The following is a 14,409-nucleotide window of genomic DNA, read 5'->3' as shown; positions in this document are numbered from 1 at the left end:
AGCATTCATGTATCAAACAGAAAAATACTTTATCATCAAAAGTAGCCCAAATGCCTTCATTCACAGCACTTTTTCACACTAGTTCATTCACACAACTACCCAGTAATATCATTTAGTTTGCATCCCACTCTCTTTGCTTGGTTTTCACCCTGGCATTGTCCTCCCTGATTCTGACCAGCAGTTTTGCTCCTTTGGGGCGTTCAGTTACTTCTCAGAAAAATTCCAGTGATAGCAAGTGGTTATGTGTACAGTTGACCATCTTTTAGATATTGTCCTAGTCTCAGATACGAAAGCAGTGATTAAAATTGTTCTTTAATTTAAGCTAAGAAGAGTACTTTCATCAGCTTTTTCTTATCCTCCATTTCTTTGGCACAGTTAAAATTTTAAAACATCATTCAATACCAGAAGATGCTGCTGACTTAACTAGATATGTCTGTTTTCAGGAACAAAATACCCAAGAGAATTCACTCTATTTTTGTCATTTCATTGGTTTCTCATTGAAAGTAAATTTTGTTTCAGACGTTATACTTTCAAGTGTAATGCTTCCTGCATTGAGAAAGTGAAGTTGCAAGTTAATACATATTATAATTACTGCCATTGGTCCCTTACCTTGTTTTCCTATCAGATCATCTTTTTTGCTATATGCATCCATATATCACATATATCAAGTGTTTTACCAATTTCTAAACTGTCCAATAAATTTGATCAATTAATAATAGCGAACACAGTGACTTAAATGAATCAAACCAACATCAGAATCATACCTACTTAATTTATGAACAAATGTGGTAAAAGCCTATCTTCAGAACCAAACAGAACAGTATTAAAATATGAGATCTTGGGTTTATATGTAGCCTTGAGCAAGTAGTTTATCTGAATGAGCATCAGTTTATCCCACTATAAAAATTACAACAATAAAATCAAGTTTACTCAATAAGTATTAGGAAAGTCTATAAAGTAGTTACAGTATATGAGGAATTAAGTCATTATAAATTCTGAAACACATTAAAGGCAAAACTAGATTAGTGAAGCCCTGCCACAATTCCCCTGATTCCTCTGGAAGTCTTTTCTCTGAATAGTAGCCAGGGACCAATATTATAACTTTTTACAAAGACTGTTCTAAGACTAAATAGTGACTGCTCAATTTGAACTAGAAAATGTGTACACAATATAGCTCTCTCCAACTTCCTCTTGGTCACATGTGCATATCAACTTCCCAGTGTTCTTAGCACATGCCATCTAGAAGAAAACAGACAAGAGGCTTCTCCAGAAAGCCAGTCACTTTATATTGCTAAAACTATCCAGTAGAGTTGAAAAAAAAACAACCTCTCCAAATAATAAATCTTTCAACTATTTCAAGAGAACAGCCACAGTTTTATGCTCCACTGAAAATAAAATATGCAGCTTCCTGACAATAACTCTTTTCTAACTCTAAAGCTTCCAGAATTTCAACTGGTCAGTAGAAAGCAAATAATTCTCTCTCTCTCTCTCTCTCTCTCTCTCTCTCTCTCTCTCTCTCTCTCTCCTTCTCTCCTCTCTTCCTCTCTTTCTCTCTATTTTCTATCTTCCTCCTCTCTTTCTAACCTTAGGAAAGACTACTTATATGATTAGCCATTATTTAAAATCCCTACATATGACATTGTTGCCAAAGTCTAAATTTATTTTATTAGTATTATATATCTTATGCCAATTGAAAACATGGAATTAAAAGCATTGGAAACACAATTGCTTTTCATATAGGAAACTGTATTATTTGGCTATGTATTCTTAGAGTCTATATGCTCTAAGAACCTTTAAAATGATGTTTTATAATTTAGCTAAAGCAAAAAGTTTATTTCTATCAGAGGTTGGCTAGCCTCTTCATGAACAGTTCTCTAGTGATGGGGAAATCAGTGCTCTCTGAAGCAATCGAGTCTTTTAATGGCCAATTCAGATTGTCATAAAGTTTTTTATTGGGCCAAATGACAAAGCTGTGATAGTTTCATAAATAGAGATTGTTGCTCAAGTAGGACACTAAAGACATTTATCAAAATATGAAATAAATCAATTCACAAAACTTATCTAGATAATTTCTGTTGTTTTCCAAAAAAATCTGTGAAGAGAGTACTATTGAAAGATTTGATCTATATGACAACATATATAATAGGGTAACATTAAAGATCAGAAATTTTTAGGGGGAACCCCTAAGATTAAATGGATCATGCTTCTGAATTCACAACAGAAAAAAAATTTAAGTTCTCTGCTTAACAACAATCACAACTCCTTCTACTTCCCTTGGAAAATTCTCTTCTATTTGTCCTCTGTCATTCATACATTCAACACATTGATTGAATGCATGCTTGTTCCAAGTCCTCATGGAGTCACTGGAGCTATATTAGTGAACTAAACAAACTTCTAGTGGTATTTATATTATCCTTTTATGTGTGTCTAGGACATACATATAGCTAGATTCCTCACTGATCCTGTCCTTATCATCTAAGTCTGAAGAGTTATTTGCACCTTCTGCCTCTATTTCATTTTCCATTTACGCTTACTTTGGTGTTATCTGCACCTACATGTGTTCTTTCACTTAAACAGCTTCCACTTTCTCATTATCAAATAATTCATAAATTTCCTATCCCGTTCCCCCCAAAAAATATGCAGTCTCTCAACTACACTTAAAGCTGTGTTAGCTTCTCACAACAACTTCAAATTCCTGGCATCCATGACACTCAAATCCTTTTTTTTTTAATTTTGTTTTTATCTTTTTATTTTTATCAGCTGTTTAACTCATGACAAACATTTGGTTTTCATTCTCAAGTAAGTGATCATTTCATGTTATACAGGTTTCCAGGTAATTTCAATATCTATTTAGGATTTGACTAATAAATCAGATGTTTAACTTCAAACCCCACATCCAAAGTCTACTTGGCAGCTCTACTTGGATTATTTCATAGACACCCAATTTTCCTCCTTAAATGTTCTTGTAATAGTCTATTTTTCATCACAGTAAGAAAATTTCTGATACTAGGTACATTGTAAGTAAAAAGGATTTCTTTGTTCCCAGTTCTGGAGAGCCAATAAATGATTTTAACATGAACTCCATTCTAATGAAACCTTCATGATAGATGGCATTACATAGTGGGAAAAAGAGAGAAAGAGAGATGGTATATGAATAGAAAGAAAGCAAAAAAAATCAAAAGGTAGCAAGGCTTTATCTGTTATAATAATCTGTTTTTTCCAGGAATTAATCCACTCCTAATTTCCCTGTTTCACAAAGAAAGTGTCAATTCCTTATGAGTTTGATGCCAGATGAACTAATTATCACCCACAAGGCCCCACATATCAAATATTCCAATAATTCAATAACATGGAAGTGGAGACTAAGCTTCCAATATATAAATCTTTGAGAGATAAACCAATTGTGTTGTGGCACATTCCCATACTTCAAGAATGAGAGAAGGGCAGACAAAAGTATCATAAATTTGAAGTCACCCTAGATTAGATAGCAAGGTCCTGTCCCCTAATATTTGTTTTGGTGTTTTCTAAATGTAGAAAATATAGTTTTCTAAAGCTCCAGTATGCAGTGTCTTAGTCAAGGTTGCCTAAAGAAGTAGAACTGACAGAATAAATAGATACTGAAGGGAAATTTGGAAATGAAAATAGTAGTATACAACTGATCTGAAGAAGAAAATGGAAAACTAGGTGGTTCTGAAAGAGAAAGGGGGTTCAAAATAGAATGAATGATGAAGACAGAAAAAATAACACTTAAGATTCCTGAAAAAGCCATTTGGAATCATACTATTATTTATTTACCGAAAACTTCTTGTAATACATGTAAGTATAGATAGATAATTAGATAGACAGACAGACAGACAGATAGAGTGAGAGAGAGAGAGAGAGAGAGAGAGAGAGAGAGAGAGAGAGAGAGAGTTTAAATAAAGCTATCCCACATGAGCAGATGATATTTTCCTACCCAAGACTCGTAGATAATATTGTTTAAAAAATGCAATATCTAGCATGAGAAAGCCGTTTTTGAGTTTTTGGTCAGAAGAGACCAAGAGACTTCCAAAACAATATAGGCTGTTGTTGTTACCCTTGGAAGGTAAGTTTCTTTTTTTTTTCCTTTTTTTATTAACATTTTTCCATTATTTTACATACCAAAAGTAAGTTTTATTGCTGAAAATACCATCCTCTTAAACAGAAACTGGAGAATTCATTCTGCTTATGACCTGAAACTCTCCTCTCTGAGGATGTTTACAAAGGAGGGAAGCAGCCAACAGTCTTACCGAGCTGTGAAACCTATAAACAATAACCAGCATGGCATAATCACACTCATAATTCACCATAAACTCTCCAGTTAGACTTAAGGCTCACTAAACAGGAATAAAATCATGTCAGGTACTAGAAACCTACCTAAGTCCTTAGGGCCAGTGGGGCCATGGATTTCAGAGGAGAAGTCACTACCACCACTTTCCTAAGCTGAAATGATTCTTAACTGTATTCTCAATATTTATAGTTGTGCCCAAAAATAAGTATAGACAACACCACTCATCAAAGAAACTGTTCTTTGAACTCAACGAAACTATTTCAGAAAATCACAGCTAGTCAAAATTCAGAGAAAAAGGCATGATAACAGGGTTATTGTAGGATTTCCAGCTCCAATTTGTACATCTACAACACAACTCCTACACATAAAGCTCAGGGAATATCGCAGAACAGGGCACAAGAAGATTATAAGAGCCAGAGGACTAAAAAATGTGCTTTTGAGAGTTTGTCTTCTGTAAATTTCAGGAAAGTTTCACCCATGCTACCTCAACAGTATAATTGTCTAAACACAGCCTGAACAGTGATAATATCAATAGATGTGTTAAAATGGATAGGAGAAATAGCACAGGGTCCCATCTATTGACAAAGAACTACAGGTAAGTAACTAATGCTGAGAGTGGGAGAAATAGTCTTCCCCAGGAACTGGTTATCCAACACTCAGTGCTCAGTCCTAAAATCATATATGCAAAAGCAACAATAAGCAGACTGAGAAGCTTGCATTTATATGCTTAGGTACACACACACACACACACACACACATATATATATATATATAATGATATATCATTAACAATTAAAGAAAAAGAGGCCATGAGTTCTAGGGAAAGCAAGATGTACATGGGAGGAATTAGAGAGAGCAAAGGGAAAGCATAAATAACTTAATTGTATTTTTATTTTTAAATATTAGAATTAAAAATAATTAAACAGTAAATTTATATTTAAGAGAGATTAATTTACATAACATGATCCCAATAGTTTAACAATGGATTTCTCATACTGTAGAAGCTGAGAGTCCAATCTACGAAGCTGAATATCTCAGGAATCTGCTTCTGGCACCAAAAAGCTAGAGGATTCCCGGAGTACTACTTGTCTTTTGTCTATATTGGAAACTCAGAGTAGTTGATTTTAATATCAGCAAAGGAATAAAGTAGTGGCAGCAGTGGGATAAATTAACTTGACAATATGAGTAAACATGAACAGGAAAATAATAATAATAAAGTTACCACCTTCCAGTTTTTCATTGGAGATGTCTTTAGAAAGTGCAATCCACATTTAGGGTGGGTCTACTCATTTTAAACAATCTTATTGTGAAGCCCCACAAACTGCCCAAATCACACAAGTGTCACCCACATTCAGAGGACCTCGTTTGGTCCAATACAGATTCCCCAGCTGTCAGTCTAGAGTCAGTGAGCTTCCACTAGCTCAGGTCAGCTGTTTCTGTGGGTATCCTCATCATGGTCACGACTCCTGTGCTCATATTATCACTCTTCACTCTCTTCAACTGGATTCCGGGAGCTTGGCCCAAAGCTTAGCTGTGGATCTTTGTATCTGCTTTCATCAGTTACTGAATGAAGATTCTATGATGACAGTTAGGATATTCATCAATCTGCTTGCAGGGAAGACCAGTTTAGGCACCCTCTCCTCTATTGCTAGGAGTCTTAGCTGGGATCATGCTTGTGGATTCCTGGGATTTTCCCTAGTGCCAGGTTTCTCACTAACTCCATAAAAAACTACCTCTATCAAGATATCTCTTTCTTTGTTCCCTTCTCTGTTCTTCCCCCAAATTGACCACCATGTTCCTTCATGTTTTCTTCTCCCCTTTTCTTCCCCTTATGCCTTCCCCATCCCATTTTGCCCTTCCCTCCTACCCTCCTCCTCTCTCTCCCATGCTCCTGATTTTCTCAGGAGATCTTGTCTTTTTCTCCTTCTCATTGGGATCTGTGTATGTCTCGCTTAGGGTTCTCCTTATTACCTAGCTTCTCTAGGGTCATGGACTATATGATGGTTTTCGTTTGCTTTACGTCTGATATTTACCTTTGAGTGAGTACATACTGTGTTTGTCTTTCTGGGCCTGGGTTACCTCATTCAGCATTGTTTTTTTGTACTTCTTCCATCCATTAACATGCGAATTTCAAGATATAATTAATTTTACAGCCAAATTGGAGTAGGAGGGCCTTCTGTCTATCTGTTACTTTTATTGGTCAAATAAAGAAACTGCCTTGGCCTTTTGATAGGACAGCAGCTTAGATAGGCAGAGTAGACAGATCAGAATGCTGGGAGAAAAAAAAAATAATCAGGCTAGAGAGATGGCTCAGCAATTAAGAGCACTGCCTGTTCTTCCAAAGGTCCTGAGTTCAATTTCCAGCAACCACATGGTGGCTTACAACATCTCTTATGAGATCTGGTGCCCTCTTCTGGACTGCAGGCATATATGCAGGCAGAACACTGTATGTATAATAATAATAAGAAGAAGAAGAATGCTGGGAGAAAGGGGAACAGAGACAGAGAGCCACCATGGAGCCAGCTGCCAGGTCAGACATGCTAAATCTTTCCCGGTAAGCCATGACCCCGTGGTGATCCACAGCTTACTAGATATGGGTTAAACGAATATGTAAGAGTTAGCCAATAAGAGGTTAGAACTAATGGGCCAGGCAGTGTTTAAATGAATACAGTTTCCCTGTAATTATTTCTGGTAAAACTAGCCGGGCGGCCGGGAGCTGGGCGGGACAGGAAGCCACCCACTGCTCCTTTTGCTACACCAAATAGTACTCCATTTTGTAAATGTACCACATTTCCTCTCTCCATTCATCAGTTGAGGAGCATCTAGGCCCTTTCCAGGTTCTTGATATCGCGAATAATGCTGCTGTGAGCATGGCTGACCAAACGTCTTTATGGTATGAGTATGCATCCTTTGAGTATATGCCCAAGAATGATATTGCTGGGTCTTGAGATAGATTGGCCCCTAATTTTTTGAGAAACTGCCATACTGATTTGCAAAGTTTGCAATTCCACCAATAATGGAAAAGAATTCCCCTTATATCACATCCACTCCAGTGTAAACTATCATTGGTGTTTTTGATCTTAGTCATTCTGACTGGTATAAGATGGCATCTTAGAGCCATTTCGACTTGCATTTCCCTGATGGATAAGGAGGTTGAGCAATTCCTTAAGCGTCATTCAGGAGTTTGAGTTTCTTCTGTTGAGAATTCTCTATTTGGATCTGTATCCCATTTTTAAATTGAATTATTTAGTATTTTGATGTCTAGTTTCTTGAGTTTTTTATATATTTTGGAAATCAGGCCTCTGTCTGATGTGGGCTGGTGAAGATCTTTTCCCATTCTGTAGGTTGCTGTTTTGTCTTACTGTGTTGTTTGCCTTACAGAAGCTTTTCAGTTTCAGGGAGTCCCATTTATTTATTGTTGCTCTCAATATCTGTGTTACTGGTGTTATACTTGGGAAGTGGATTCCTATACCAATGCATTCAAGGCTACATCCCACTTTCTCTTCTGTGAGGTTCAGTGTGGCTAGATTTATGTTAAGGTCTTTGATCCAATTTGACTTGAGTTTTGTATATGGTGATAGATATGGATCTATTTGTATTCTTCTATATGACAGCATCCAGTTATGCCAGCGCCATTTGTTGAAGATGCCTGTCTCTTACAATAAATGTCCAGAAGCTTGCCTTTACAGATCCAGACAAGTTGACAACAAAGACTAATGATCACAAGCACTTAGATAGGTACACTATAGAATTATACTTTGTCTTGTACTTTCATATTCTATCAATCTCCAAATATGACCAAGCCTTTTATGTATTTCAGAATCTTTACAATTTTTTCTATCTTTGCTTTTTGTATCATTATTCTTTGCTTTCCTTCAGCATTGTGTGTGTATAGAGTATATAATATGTATAATATATTATGCATATAGTATTGCCACTGTTTTCCTGTCAATGCCAATGTGTTCAAGAATATTGTAACCAGAAACACACCTGCAGTTAAGCAAATGGACTTTATACTCATTTCCGTGAATGGAAACATTTTCCACAGGAATCCTGGATTATCTCAGTAAGAAAGTGTTAAAATAATCTATGATAGGAATTGGATTTTAGTTGGCTCAAAATGCAGCAGTTTTGGACTGCTACATTAAAGCTGCAATTATGGAGAAACACTAATCATCCCAACAGACAGAAAGATGTTTTGTATTTTGCAGGAACCAAAATTACCTTGTTTGGTCTATCTATGCTTTGAAAATTTTTTTAAAGTGGAAATTGTTTTTCGTTTTAAATTTTATTCATTTTATATACCAACCACAGTTCCTTCTCCATCTCCCCTTCCACTCTCTCTCCCACCTCCTTCCCAACCCACTCAACATCCACTCCTCAGAAAGGGTAAGACCTCCCATGGGAGCTCAGGGACTCTAGACTGAAAGCAGGGAAGCCTGCGTGGGAACGAACTAGGCCCTTTTCCTGAGCGTGACAGATGTGTAGTTTTGTCTGTTTGTGGAACCCCTGGAGATGGGAACAGGTGCATGAGCTGTCTTTTTGGAGCCTGTTCCCTATGGTGGGATGCCTTGCTCAGGCTTGATGCAGGGGGAGAGGGGCTTGGTCCCACCTAAACTTAATTTGCTTTGATAAAATTTTGACATGCCTTTTTAAAATTTCATTTTGGCATTGCCTCAGAATTACTATCTGATGTTGGTGTTTTAGAAAGTTGTTTACTCCAAATAGTAGAATAACATGCCTTAGCTGTGAGTGCCAGGCAACCATGTCAAATATCATGGATTTCTCTTTAACACTTTTCTTTTTAATTTATATCATTGTTTTGATTTTTGTTTTACATTTCTTACTCACTCACTCACAAATTTATTTGTGAGTTCATTATAAACCTGATTGTACCACTTATAAACTTTATGAAGCCTTATATTAACTACTTTCAGATATGAACCATGCTTTTTCAACTTTTTTCCTGATTTTAAGAATTCAATACATGTATACAATTTCAAAAGATCATCTCTAACCCTCTTTAACTCCTCCATTTTTCAAATAATGCTCATTCTCAACTTTATGACTTTTGGTTTTGATAATCCCCTAAGTCCTAGTTAGTGTTTCATCCAAGTGCATGGGTACTGGGCCATCCAATGAATCATAAGAAACCTATCATTGACCACATTTTCAAAATAATTGCCCTTCCCAGCAACTATCCATTACCAGTAGATCCTCAGCTAGTGGTGGGACCTTGGCATCCCTTCCCCTCTCCTTGTTGAGTTCTTTACTAGCTTGTTCTTGTTAAAGTAATTACAGCTGCTGTGGATTCATTAGTGAGATCCTCATGCCATAGTCAGAAGACAGCATTCCACAGCACTACTTCCAATTTTTGTTTTGTTCAATGTTTTCTTTTTTCTTTTGAGATAACCTATTGCCACTACTGTTACAAAGGCACATACATTTTTGCCTTGTTATGTTGTAGTAATTTTGTATTGTTCTCATACCACATTTAAGTTTTAGTATCATGAAAGATGTCTGTCAGTTGATATCTCAGTCACAATTTGGCTATGATCACAAGAATGGAAGCTATAGACATACTAATCATAAATCAGGTGATACAGCTTAAAGATAACTGTATTCAGAACAAAGATCAGTAAATGATGTTAAATAATTATCAAAGTCATATTGACTTATTAAGTATACATTTTAAATGATGCTAAAGAAATCATCACATTGAGCTATGGAGGCTCATAACTGCCCTTTGTGAATCTACAGCATAAGCTAACCAGTCTAGACCAAGACATACTTTCAGTGGGTATTGAGAAAATAGAATATTGAAATTAATTAGATATATTCATACTAGAGAAGTAATAAGTGATAATAATAGTATCAAGGAAAGCCAGAAGTGTAATTCTAACTGGAAGACAAGTAACCATAGTTTCCTCTTTTTTTTAATAGAAGAATGTAAGATTTATATTAGCACTAAGGAGATAGGCCAGTGCATAACTAACAAACCAATGGTCAGGTTCTTGGGAAGACATCAGGGAAATGTGGATAATGTTGGGCAGGTATGCAGGCAATAAGCAAAAAGGATGAAAATGTCTTCTTTAGATAGTGGATACATTCCAATGCTACATCCTGGTGCTATATGTGTGGCTTAGAATTCAATGATCACCATTAAGAAACCTAGCTTTCTTGAGTTAGGCTAGCCTTCTTTTCTATCTGTAGTCCCTTTAACACAAATAAGGTAGTCATGTCAAAGAACATGTAGTTCTGTTTCCTCAAAACAGAGAAAGAATGGTTGTTTCAAAGCATCCCCAGCAAAAATTCAGTTTTGACTCTCAGATTACAGCATCTTGGAAAGGAGGTTGTTTATATCACTTTAAGGCAAAGTGTATAGGTATAAAGGACCTTAGATGTGAAAATTTCTAGGTTGTGGATTTTAAGAAAGTGATCAGGTAGTAGAAATTAGATGGAACTAATGTCAATAAATATAGATTATCCTCTAGTTAGAAAGAACTGAATTTCCATTCTAACGAAAAACGCATTGATTCTGATCTACAAAGATCTCTATTAAAAGAATTAATAGACATCTACAAAGATGTCTATTAAAAGAAATAAGGCAAGTACAAAAAGGCTACCATACAGTTTCATTTGATGAGAGTTAGGACTGTTGACCACCAAGTGAGGACTAAGAGCTAAGAACAAAATCCTGTGGTATTCTAACAGAAGAGAAAGTGTATCTGGTTGGGAGAATCAGAGGAAATCTTTACAGAGTCTGTTTAAGTTAATATAAAATTGTAATTTAGTAGCAAATAGAGTTCTGAAACTCAGAAGATACCTTGTTCAAGTGTGGTAGTTAGATCCATGGAATAAAAAATAGTCATATGAAAAAAATAGTCATATGTAAAGAAAAGGATCAGATAGACAGGTAAACTGTAACACATCCATGTATTAAACTATGCGCAAGAAAGAAGAAAGTCACTGAATGAGACTGAAGATAAACATTAAAGAACATAGGAAAACTGGTGTCATGCATACTAAAAAATTTCAAGAATTGAGATAGTCGATGTTATAGTGTCAGATCTACATAAAGATTCAAAAGAATGGAGGCTAAAAAGGGGCCACTGGATTTGGCAATGAGGTCTATGGCATGTTTAGTGAAAGCGTCTTTGAAATGAATTAACATGTGAATAGCATGGCTACACTGAATGGAGCTCTCTGAAGAAGAGAGTATCTTGAAAGAGAGAGAAGAGAGTTGGAAAAAAAGGAGTTTCTTTTCTTTTATGCTCATAATTACAAAATGAAGAGGAAGTGACAGAATTGTAAGAATATGAAGGAGAAGAGGAGTGGAGGAAGACGGGAAGCAGGAAGGGATGATAACGTGAATAAGATAATTTTAGAAAGAAAAACATGTAAGAATGGAAGAAAAGTCTAGAAGTGGCAGTAGGAGTGCATCAGAATGCCAATAGATAGATAGATAGATAGATAGATAGATAGATAGATAGATAGATAGATAGATAGATAGATACACACACACAATATCTTTCCTCTATGATATAGGAAATATAAGAAGTAATTAGCATATATCTGGAATCGGCAGACTGGGGTTCTAGTCCTGCTAAGTCAGTGTTACTTTATGATCTTATACATATTATTTACTACCTGAGTGTCTGTTTTCTCATTGCAAACTGGAGGAGACCTCCTGATTGCACTGTTTCCATACTATACACTATATTTTATATAAACATATATCATACTATATTTCAAGGAAATTACCATGGATCCATCACAAAGTTGATCTATAATACGTGATATATATCATTATTATCATTATATGCAGCAAAACTTGAAAAATACATCGTTACTGTTGCTATTTTTTAGTATGCACAATGGTGAGAATAATATCTATCACATAGAATTCTGGGAGAAAAAAATGGTGATTTGTGGTAAGTCAGAGTTAGCCTTCTCCTATGCAAAGGTCGCCTATATCTGGTAAAACCACTCCTGAATACACAACCTAATGGATTTTCTTTATTGCTGTTCTCAGCTCAACTATGGTCATCTTCTTCTTCATCTTTGCCTTTGACTTCTCTTTCTCCTACTTCTTCCTCTTCCTGTTATTATTATTCTTCTTATTTGTATCATATGTGGGAAAAACTTGAATATAATCATCCACTGTATTCCACACTGTCCCTTGTAGCTAGGCATCATCAAAGACACCAATGTAGATGAAGCCACACTTCTTTTTCTTTTTCTCCCTCCCTTCCTTAACTCACCAATACTAGAGTCTTTACCTGGGGAGTGACTTTCTGTTCTCTAAACCTGAGCCCACCACTAGTACTACCAATATCTTTATCATTGAAAAAAACGATGAATCATTAGGCTATCCAGAAAGTGTTTAAAAAAATGAAATCAAACTAATCATCTTCCACTTTCCAAAGCCCCATATAACATTCAAGTCATACTGTTTGTGTATGCATGAGTGCTTTTGTCTAATATATGCAGTGTTTGTATGTTATGTGAGTGGGCCTGCTTTTGGTCCTGGTCACCCGGCTAGAGGAGCACGCTGTGTCCAGTCCCAGACTGGCTTACACAGGGACAGCAGGCTGCTTGTTGTCCTGGCCACCTGGCTAGCTTTTACCTGAAATAACCACACAGAAAACTGTATTAATTAAATTACTGCCTGACCATTAGCTCTAATTTCTTATTGACCAACTCTTCCATCTTGATCTAACCCATTTCTAGTAAATTGTGTATTACCACGAGGTCGTGGCTTACTGGGAAAGAGTCTAATCAGCATCAGTCTCAGGCAGAAGAATCATGATGTCTGCCACATTGCCCTTTTTCCCAGCATTCAGTTTTGTTTTCCATGCCTACCTAAGCTCTTCCCTATCAAAAGGCCAAGGCAGTTTCTTTATTCAACCAATGAAAGCAACACAAATACAGAAGGACCTCCTACACCATTTGTATGCATCTTCTTCTTCTTGCCATAGTATACTTTCACCATATTGAATGTTTGAAAGATATCAGTATATTATTTTCTTTATTTACGAGTATTTTTAAATTCTGCCATTTCTCACAAAATACTAATTGGAAAGAGTTTAAGGGAGAATGAAGGAAAGCTATAGATAAAGACAGTTAGACACAGGATGGGACTTAGGAATAGGTGAGCAATCAGACTTACCTACTGAGCAAGGGCTCCACAATTATCATGCATTAGCTTTGAAATCACCACTTCCTTGTGCTGAATTATTCTGTATAAGATGAAAAGAGTACAATAAAGATTTTGATTGTTTGGTCAAATCATCCTTCCAATAATATATACAAAGGAACTACTACTTTGTCCCCTGCACATGCAAGACCTTCAGTAATTACCAGGCATTATTATTGTATTGTCTTGACTGCATAAATCAAGATCTATGAAATTTTATTTTAAAAGTAGTATTTAAAAACTTTCTGAATCTAATTTGTTCAAGAGGAACATAAATCTCACAGACTTCAGGATCAAATTTATTTTCTTAATAAATCTCAGTTTATTCCTAAATTGTTTTGAAATTATGGGACAGGTGACACTCATCACAGAGTATTAAATTTCCTCTCTTGTACCCAATCACCTTCTAGAAAAAAAAAAAAGAATTTAAACGTTATACCCAATTATCCATGTTAACAGCATGTCATGGACAACAAACTGAAATCATGCTATATAAGTTTGCAGGTGAAACCTTTTGAGAGTTGAAGCCCATTAGTTGTTTCTTTTCTGTCATCATCTAAATTTAAAATGAATTATGCATTTTTACTTAATAGATATTTCTATTCCCCTCCATGCCAATTTAACAAAATCACATACTGAACAGAAAATCAAAGATAAATGAAAAGTATCATCAGACTAAATAATGACTTTAAAACTCAAAGACAAGAACTTAGTTTCTAGTTTTTCATTTGTGGTATGGAACTCTCTTAACATTTATATTATTTCAGGGCTTTGAGGTTTCCATTGGGCTTTCAGAGAAACCAAAGTATTTTCATTAAGTTCACATTCAGGAAAAGATGAAAAGGAAGTAAAGTTTATTGAGTGATTGCTTCAAGTCAGATTATCCTACAAGTATGTTCAC

The sequence above is a fragment of the Myodes glareolus genome, chromosome X (assembly GCF_982192425.1).
Source record: "Myodes glareolus chromosome X, mMyoGla1.1, whole genome shotgun sequence".
Taxonomy (NCBI): domain Eukaryota; kingdom Metazoa; phylum Chordata; class Mammalia; order Rodentia; family Cricetidae; genus Myodes; species Myodes glareolus.
This window is presented reverse-complemented; position numbering follows the sequence as displayed.